The sequence below is a fragment of the Triticum dicoccoides genome, chromosome 4B, assembly GCF_002162155.2.
Source record: "Triticum dicoccoides isolate Atlit2015 ecotype Zavitan chromosome 4B, WEW_v2.0, whole genome shotgun sequence".
Lineage (NCBI taxonomy): Eukaryota > Viridiplantae > Streptophyta > Magnoliopsida > Poales > Poaceae > Triticum > Triticum dicoccoides.
In genome coordinates, this window is record NC_041387.1 from 613,485,230 (window position 1) to 613,495,110 (window position 9,881).

General features: G+C 48.0%; 1 pseudogene; it reads right to left on the bottom strand.

Moving 5' to 3' along the window:
• Positions 1-217: 217 nt before the first annotated feature.
• On the bottom strand, positions 218-1,770 carry LOC119294019 (annotated as a pseudogene).
• Positions 1,771-9,881: the final 8,111 nt, after the last annotated feature.

A 9,881-nucleotide genomic window follows, 5' to 3' on the forward strand; every position in this document is an offset into this window, starting at 1 on the left:
CTCCCTCTCTACCTGTTTCGTGAGACTACTGTATCCTCTGGGCCCACGGATATTGCGGCCAACCACTTGATGCAGTACCTGGTGCTGCTTATTTAATCAAGAAACCAAACAAGAATTAACCAATAGTATAACTTCTTTCAAAAGAGCCAAATGCAATAGCTATAAACATGCATGAAATATAGTAGTCTGCTAGCTATTTGTCGGGTAACTTTCCATCCCTCAAGCAGCTTTTAATTTATCCTTCAAATAGCTCTCCCAGCATCTCCTCTAACACGTCGGGGCTGCTGCTTCCGCCCCTAACCTGTTTCTCAAGCTTCGGATGCTTCTCCAGGTAGCAGCGGTAACCTGAGACGACTCTCTCTATGATTGTTCTCCGCAGCTCATCTCTGAGCTGAGGATTCGGTACCTTCCAGAACTTCTGGGCCGCGTAAGTTTTCTGAAACGCGGACTCGAATTTTGCCAGTGAAGCGGCGTTCTTCCGATGCTGGAGCGGTGCAAGCATGCCGAACAACATATGTAGCCGACGTCGAGAACCATCAAGATAGCAGTCTATGAAGACCGTTTTCGGCATGTGGGACTGCACATGCCTCCAAGAAACATCGAGATATTCATTCATGTACTTTAGGCATTCGGGGGCAGGTCTCCACTCGTGTCTAGACCATGACTCAACCATGAGCGACCATGGCTCAACCATCATTGCCACCAAGTAGGAATTATTGAGCAGGAACAGGTACCTCAGGCTTTGGTCCGCGCATAGCTCCGACTTCCTCGAGAGCAGATCCTTGAGATAACGGACGGAATCATCTATTAGGCCACGGAGGTATTCGGTTTCGTGGTGCCGTGCTTTATCTTGCATGCACTTGATGCAATTCACCATCAACCAAGTGTTCCTGTGGATGTCGCCTCTTCCTCTTGGTATCTCGATGGCCCACGAGTCGTCCTCCTCCACGAATGCCCTCACCTCCATTACCGTGCTGTATATGGCCTTGCTCAACCTCTTCACTTCTCTGGGCAACGAGCCGCCTATGTCCATGAATATTTTCTTGCTCAAGCCCTTGAATTTGACTTGGACTTCCGGCGAAAACATTTGTTCTGCACTCGAGACGCATATATACATGTCTAGCGCAGCCCGTAGCTTCTCCTCCTTACTTGCAGGGGTGATGGTGTCGATGAAGACGAGCTCGAGCATCTTGGCGATGCTTGCCTGGCCAAACTGTGCGACCGCCATCGCCTCGTGGACGTTGATGGCCACCTCTTTGATACTGGCGACAATTGTGATGAATGCTCGAATCCACTTCTTGACCTAGTCTTGAAGCTGGAGCTGCCGCCATGAGCCATCGCCCTCGGGGATTTGGAGAACCCAGTCCACGTCGAGCTCGAAGAACCAAGCCTCCAGCGCACGGTCCGAGCAACCGCCGTATTCGAATGCACTGACCATGCGCTGGGTGTAGCCGTCGCTGACCATTCGGCGGGCGATCTTCGTGAGCTCGTGAGCACCGTAGTCTGCCGCGGCAGCGTGGACCGAACCAGAGGAGGCGGAGCCGGAGCCGGAGTTGTTGGACGGGTAAGAACCAGAGGCACCGGAACCGGAGTCGCCGGAGCGGCTGTGTTCGGTATTACCGGAGTGAGAGAAGACAGTCGGTGTGATTCTCCCTCCGGACACGGCGACGCTTCGGATCGACTCACGGTAGACGCTGAGCGGCGGGGACGGAGCCGTGAACCGCGCGGTGCTCTGCTCAACTCCGGCACGGCAGCAAGCCGCCCCGCCATGCTGCTACTTTGTAGATGTGTGGACGCCGTTGGTCGAGCTCGGGTCGGTGAGATTGGCAGGGGAGAAAACCGTGTGAAGTGCAGTCCCGGGAGCCTGATATACAAGAATCGGCACCGATATGCCGGAAGCCCGTGACAAGCGACGACGACCGACAAATGCAAGACCCAGGTCAAGTCAACATGAGCCGCGTGATGACGAGGACGGAAGGCCACAACAGCAGCTGCTACGACACAGTCCTTCACAAACACGAAACAAAATCATATACCCAAATGATAACGCGTGTGGCACTTATCAACACGTCTACACACACTCGATGTCCTTCGATTCATCTGCATGAATTTTGAAGCAATTGTCAGCTGGGTCAAGAGCCATATAAGCACCCAGGATCGTGTGAGCGTTATCATTTAGTGCCACACGTGTTGGCGCTACTCGCCTGAACCTGTGGGTGAAACTGCTCTTGACCCACACAACACTCACATGATGATAGATGGTAACTACATGTGTGCATATGTCGCAACTAGTTAACCACACACGACAACTATATTTAATCATACATGACAACTATGATTTGACCATACCTGACAACTCTAAAATTAGTTACACATGACAACTATATTTAATAATGCATGATAGACACATCAACTACAGTTAATTAGACATGGCAACTAAAGTTGATTTACACACGTGTTCGGGCTCACAGGGTGGGGGTGAGCAGTTGCCACATATGATCAAGTGGGCCGTCGTAGCTGCGCCCAAACGTGTCGGCAGTTTTAATGTTTGCCCACACAAGATCGTGTGGGCTGTCTCCTGGGTACGACCACTCATGTGGTCAGGTATTCATTGTGCCACACACGTGGCAGTTTTCGGCGGATGCCGGGCAACAAACGAACGAATGTGCTATATATATATATATATATATATATATATATATATATATATATATATATATATATATATATATATATATATATTGTAAAAAAAAAGAATGTGCTATATACCGTTACTTTTTTTAGGGGGCTATATATTTTTTTTGAAAAAATGAGCCAGATATATTATCAAAGTTCAGCAGAAGTACAAAGCATCTCAAACATAATAAAAATTACATTGAGATTTCAAGACCCCCAAACAACCACTACTGCCGCCAGAACGAGCCGCCAACGCGCCGCTGTCGCCGCTCCCCTACTGGAGCTGGCTTGGCCTTGTCGATAGCAGCCGGGAAATCTTCGTGCATGTGCCCCTAAGGGCCAACGTCTTGGAGCCGCAATCATCACCGTTGATCCTTTGCATAGATTTGAAGCACCTGACACCAAATTTCGCCACAAGAGAAACCCTAACTTCACCGTCCCAAAGACACGGGAGGAATCTACACTGAGCTCCGTCGACTACATCTAGTCGGGCGAACTCGAGGAGGATCAGAGCCCGGAAGACAAACTCAAAGAAGTAGCGCCTCCATCCGCCCGAGCGCCGCACATGCGAGGACTAAAATACCCTAACCTAAACTACTAACCGGAGCAGAGGCACTGGGATTCCCCTCCCCGCCAGAGCGTAGGAAGAGGGGAGGCGAATCCACGGGCTCGCTGACAAAGTTTGCAGGAAAGAGTTTGCCCTAGCCACCTAGCACTACTGAAATTTTCGTATACGTTGGGTGCCAGGCTCTTCGCTGAGAGCCAAATCACGGGTAGTCGGCAAAGTCATAGATGCCGATAGGTACTCTCAGCAAACACATGATTTTGCTGAGAGTAGACCTCGGCAAAACGAGAACACTCGGCAAAGGCACTATTTGCCGAGAGCCAAACAATCGCTGCACGACAAAGTTTCGCCATGTGGCACATCCGGTGGCGACCAACGGCACGGTCACGGTTGCAATTCTTTGTCGACTGTGACTCTAAGTAAAGATCAGGCTCTCAGCATACTTTAGTCCCACCTCGCCCAGACACAAGCAACAAGACCTGTTTAAATAGTCAGATAGTCTAGATGCAGTAAGCTTCAGTCTTTATTACACCCCTGTTAACGAGATGTACCATTACTTTCAATCTTCACCTATTCCGAGCAAAGAAGATTCACAGTGATAGGCCATCTTCCTGATGGATGCCGGGGATTTTGTTTAATTCGATTATTATTATTTTTCAGTCTTCCATCCATGTCAGGCCCCCGCATTTTTTAGTCTCTGGGTATCGAAAGGGAACGTGTTCAATCTGTGCAGGAAGTGCGGGTCCTGTTGTTCCGTTTACCTCGAAACTTCTCGTGCTCTCAAAGGAGGCCATCGCATGACACATGCCAGGCCCCCGCATTCGGACCCGCATGCAATATTTGAGACATTTATTGCTCGGCTAGGGTTTCATCACCGGAAATTCCAGATCTTAAAGGCGACACATGAAATCATGCCCGGAAGTGGCAAGGAAAATACTTTGTGATGTCCTTACGGCATGCATAGGACTTGTGCAGATGAGGGAGGGGCATGCCCTACCACCAGGGGGCGAAAGTACCTCGGTGGCATGCCTAATGCAACCGTCTAAATCCCCAAAAAATTGTACAATGCCGGAATTCCTCGAGAGCTGGCATAGTGTCATCACATGGCCCCTATAGGGTATGGTAAAAGTTTGGGCGTCTTTCGAATAAGACTCCCCTGAGACCACTTGTAAACCGCACATCTTCGAGCTAGTGTGGGTATCGAGAGGGAACGTGTCCGGTTTGTGCAGGAAGTGCGGGGCCTATTGCTCCGTTGACCTCAAAAATTTTTGTGCTCACAAAGGAGGCTATCGCATGACACGTTCCAGGCCCTCACATTTTTTGGACCCGCATGCAATATTTGAGACATTTATTGCTCGGCTAGGGTTTAATTGCCGAAAATTGCAGATCTGCAAGGCGGCACGTGAAATCATGCCCGAAACCGACATGGAAAATCCTTTGTGATGTCCTTGCGGCATGGGTAGGCCTTGTGCAGACGAGGGGAGGGCATGGCCTGCCACCGGGGGCGAAAGTACCTCGGTGGCATGCCTGATGTAACCCTTTAATCGTCGGAAAATTGTAGGATGCCGAAATTCCTCTAGAGTTGGCATGGTGTCATCACATGCCCCTGTAGGTGTGGTAAAATTTTGAGCGTGTTTCAAATAAGCCTCCTCTGAGGACGCTTGTAAACCGCACCATCTCCGAGCTAGTCTTTGGGTATTGAAAGGGAACGTGTCAGATTTGTGCAGGAAATGCAGGTCCTATTGCTCAGTTGGCCTCGAAACTTCTCGTGCTCTCAAAGGAGACCATCGCATGATACGTGCCAGGCCCCCACAATTTTTGGACCCACGTGCAATATTTGAGACATTTATTGCTCTACTAGGGTTTCATCACCGGAAATTGCAGATCTGTAAGGCGGCACATGAAATCATGCCCTGAAGCGGCATGTGATGTCTACTACGCAACTTTATTCTTGTAGACTCGTGTTGGGCCTCCAAGCGCAGAGCTTTGTAGGACAATAGCAATTTTCCCTCAAGTGGATGACCTAAGGTTTATCAATCTGTGGGAGGCATAGGATGAAGATGGTCTCTCACAAACAACCCTGCAACCAAATAACAAAGAGTCTCTTGTGTCCCCAACACACCAAATACAATGGTAAATTGTATAGTTGCACTAGTTCGGCGAAGAGATGGTAATACGAGTGTAGTAATGCTAGTAGATATTATTTTTTGTAATAGAAACAAAAAAATAGTATGGTAGCAAGTACCAAAAGGTAGCACAAACAGTATTGCAATGCTTGAAAACAAGGCCTGTGTTCATACTTTTACTAGTGCAATCTCTCAACAATGATAATATAATTGGATCATATAACCATCCCTCAACGTGCGATAAAAAATCACTCCAAAGTTCTTTTCTAGCGGAGAACATAAGAAGAAATTGTTTGTAGGGTACAAAATTGCCTCAAAGTTATTCTTTCCAATCAATCTGAGCTATCCCTATAAGTGTCACAAACAACCCTAGAGTTCGTACTAAAATAACACCATATGATACACATCAACCAACTCTAATGTCACCTAGATACTCCAATGTCACTGCGAGTATCCGTGAGTTGATTATACGATATGCATCAAACAATTTCAGATTCATAATACTCAATCCAACACAAAGAACTTCAAAGAGTGCCCCAAGATTTCTACCAGAGAAACAAAGACGAAAACATGCATCAACCCCTATGCATAGATTACCCCAATGTCACTTCGGGAATCCACGAGTTGAGTTCCAATACATACATCAAGTGCTCTCAAATCCATAAAAGTATTCAATCTAATAACAATGAAATATCAAAGGTAAAACTCAATCCATCACAACAGGATAGAGAGGGAGAAACACCATACACTACAAAAAAAGACACATCCGTGACATTTTGGGCCAAACGAAATTTTTTCTGTCATACTTATGACACTTCTATGATGATAATTATGACAAAATCTGATATCATCATAGATGTGGTGGGATCATACGTCTATGACAATAAATCATGACAGAAAATTGGCTTTTCATCCTGGGCGGGCCTGAGATGCACCTGCATGACATTCTTTGGGCCGTCCATGACAGAAAAAATTGGGGTAGAAGCGAGGGCAAGGAAATTTTTGGGGAGTTCCCGGTTATGATGGGTGGTCGGGTCCGAGCGATGCACGGAGGTTTGCACGTTTCTCTCATACACATACGAGCGTATGTGCGAGGCGTTGCGCTCTAACTGAACCCGAGTGAGGCATTCGCCTACTGAACCCGAGCGATTGCACTAGCTACGTTACTGAACCCCGATCGATCCCTTGTTGTTAACTGAACCCGATCGAGCGGTTCAATCGCTACTGCTGCTAACTGAAGCCGATCGAACCTGTTGCCTCTTGATGAACAGTGAGCATTATTGGGGGTTGGATGAACAGTTCCCGATGGGGGTTGGATGAACAGGACCCAGTGGGGTGTAGAGGCCGTTGCCGCTGGATGAACAGGACCCCACTCGATCGAGCCGGTTGGAGATGGATGAATAGGACCCCGTGGAGGGCTGGATGAACAGGATGACCCCGTGGAGGGCTGGTTGAATAGTAGCTGGTGGAAGGCTGGATAAACAATAGCCCGTGGAGGGGTGGTTGAACAGGACCCCATCAAGAGGGCTGGTTGAACAGTAGCCGGCGGAGGATCGATGGAGGCTGGATGAACAGGAGCCCGTGGATGAATAGTCATAGGTGGAGGCTGGAGGAGGTCGACGGTGGATGAACAGTAGCCCGTGGAGGCTGAAGGAGGTCGACGTTGGAGACGAACAGTAGCCCGTGGAGTCCCGTTTTGGGTACGTCACACCCCTCCCGATGAACATGACCCCCGTTTCGACCGTAGTGCTCTAACACAAGTCTGTTTCCTCTGTTTTGTGGTATGCCACACCTCTCTCGATCAACAGGACCCCGTTTCGACCGTAGGCACTCGAACACAAGTCTATTTCCTCCGTTTTGTGGTACACCAGACCCCTACCGATGAACACGATCCCGTTTTGACCCTAGGCGATCGAACACAAGGCCGTTTCCTCCATTCTGCGGTACGCCAGGCCTCATTTTGATCGGTTGTTCCGTCCAAGCCGGTTGCCTCCCGATGAACATGATCCATTCCGACCCAGTCTGTTGCCTCCCGATGAACAAGACGCGTTCTGACCCAGTCACTTGGCTCACGGTGAACACGACGTGTTGTTTCCTCCGTTCTTACCCAGCCGGTTAGCTAAAGATGAACAGGACAACGTCGCTGCCGTCCGTTGCTTCTCCATGTACACGAGCCCTGGCCGTCCGTATGTGCGAGTACGCGTTTCGAGACCCCGCTCATATGTACGTCCGTGGCCGTATTTTTTGGCGTGTGGATGTATGTATGTGTACACAGTTTAGACGGGACAACCTGAACTGCTATGCGGGGGGCTCTACTATGACATGTGCCGCTACTTACTCGGCCACGGTTCATCGTTGCAAAGCGACCGATTGACCAGTATGTACGTACACCTTCGCGACAAGGCAGACAATGCTACGTACGCTTCAATTGGGTGAGTCCCAGCTGTCAGGAAGGATAGGACGCAATTTCTTGCATGCAAAGATATAGTTGCTGGGTCCCAGCTGTCAGGGGGGAATCATTTTTTTGCCCGTAATAAGGACGTGTTTCCTTGTGTGCGAAGATGTAGCTGGTGGATCCCAGCAGTCAGGGGGAGAAAACATTTTTTTTAGGGTAAAAATGATGCAGTTGAATGCATGCGTCCATGGGCGTGGTGCTTCCCAATTGCCAGCCTCTCACATACAGTTATCGTCTGATGACTCTCGTTTGTTGACCACGTTGGCCACACCGTGCCGAGCGCACCAAGGCCGATGGACGATGGCGAGGCCCCAGACTGGAATGATTTGGAGATGGGGAAGACGCGGCAGTGGATTTGCAGATGGAGAGGAGTGGGAAACTTGACTGGTTCGGGTGCGCGGCAGCACCACCGCCCACGGGATACAAGAGCAATAACAGAGGTTGAAGAAGCAGCACGGCCGGCCACGAGAGGCGGTAGCAGACGGTACCGCCGGTGGTGGTTTGGGCGGCTGAAGCATGAATATCCGAGATTGAAGAAGCACCACAGCCCTTAGATGGACATCCAACGACCACTGCTAATAGAATCGTGTGTTGACTACAAGTTCTTTTTGAGGGATGTGTGTTGACTATAAGTTGACAAAGCCTTGCGTACGCGTCAACTTAGTAGGCCCACAAATGACCATCACATCTGTGGCAGAGAACATGTAGCCCATTTGTGATTTTTATTTTTAATTATGATGAATTTACTTAGCCCATTTAGTGTTTGTTAAAATTACATCCCATTTTCTAGCCAGGACTTTGTTAATAATTTCAGCCAACCGCTCAAAAATAATCAACAAAATTTCCAACATTTTGATCGGATCCAAAATATTTTTTAACCCAAAATTTAGAGTCGGATTAAATAAAATTTCAAAATGAATTTGTATTAGATAAAAATCCAATGAAATTTTGCGCGCGCAACAAGTAATGAAATTAAAAATTTTACCTTTTTCGAGAAGAATAACAAATGTACCTGTTAGGTGCGTTTTTTATATTTATAGCCAATTTTTTTAATTGCAACCTATTTATTATTTCTTAAAGCCCATTTTCTTGGCAAGTCCAATGCGGCCCGGAGAATACCAAGTTGACCTGGGTTGGGTATTCCGCAAAAAAAGAATAACTAGGCTAGCCATTTTCATATTTAAATATTAATATCTGGGCTGGATATTTGGTCGATATAAAATAATAGCCTGGGCCAGACGGGCCACAGCCCGCCCAGTTGATACCATGGTCCTCTGAACAACGACAAAAACATCACTCAAGAGAAACTCTGCTCACACCTCAAAAATGGAAATACTGCTCGAGCTGCTGGGTCCCAGCTGTCGACCGCTCCTTGTGCAATTCTCTCGTTTATAGTTGTATATACTAATAAGGAGGCACTTGCGTACGTGCGGCTATGGCCCTGGTGGGATCCATTGTCGTCCTGTCCAATTAAATTCATCTCCTGATTCCTCTTGTTCATTGACCATGTTGAAATGCAAGACGACGGCGCCACGGCAAGCGCAACAACTCGAAGGATGACAGAGAGGGCCTAGCGGGTCCTACGGATGGTCTGATATATCGCCTGCTGCTCATTCAGGAAGCCTGGGTCATAGGGCCACATGTACGCAATGGCATTGCCGTTCTCTTTGGAGGCACTTCTCCTCATTACGCCTAGAATTTAGTGGGCTGGATATTTACCTTATCAACTAGCAAATCCATAAGGGTTCTATTTGATTAGGCACCTGAATCAGACTGAATCGACTGTTTGTCAGGCTATTGTTCTCCTATTCTCTCAAATCTATGAAGTAAGACATTAATTTTGGAATAAGATCGATTATGTTCATTTCTACACTGCCATTAATAGCGGGTTTGTTACATCTACAACCCAAATGGAAACCAAGCCTTTCGTGGTTCAAAAACGCGGAATCTCGTCTCAATCATCATTTGTCAGGACTTTTCGTGGTAAGTTCTTTGGCCTGGATAGGACATTGAGTTCATGTTGCTATTCGCGCATCCAGGGGGAGGAAACCATTCTCTT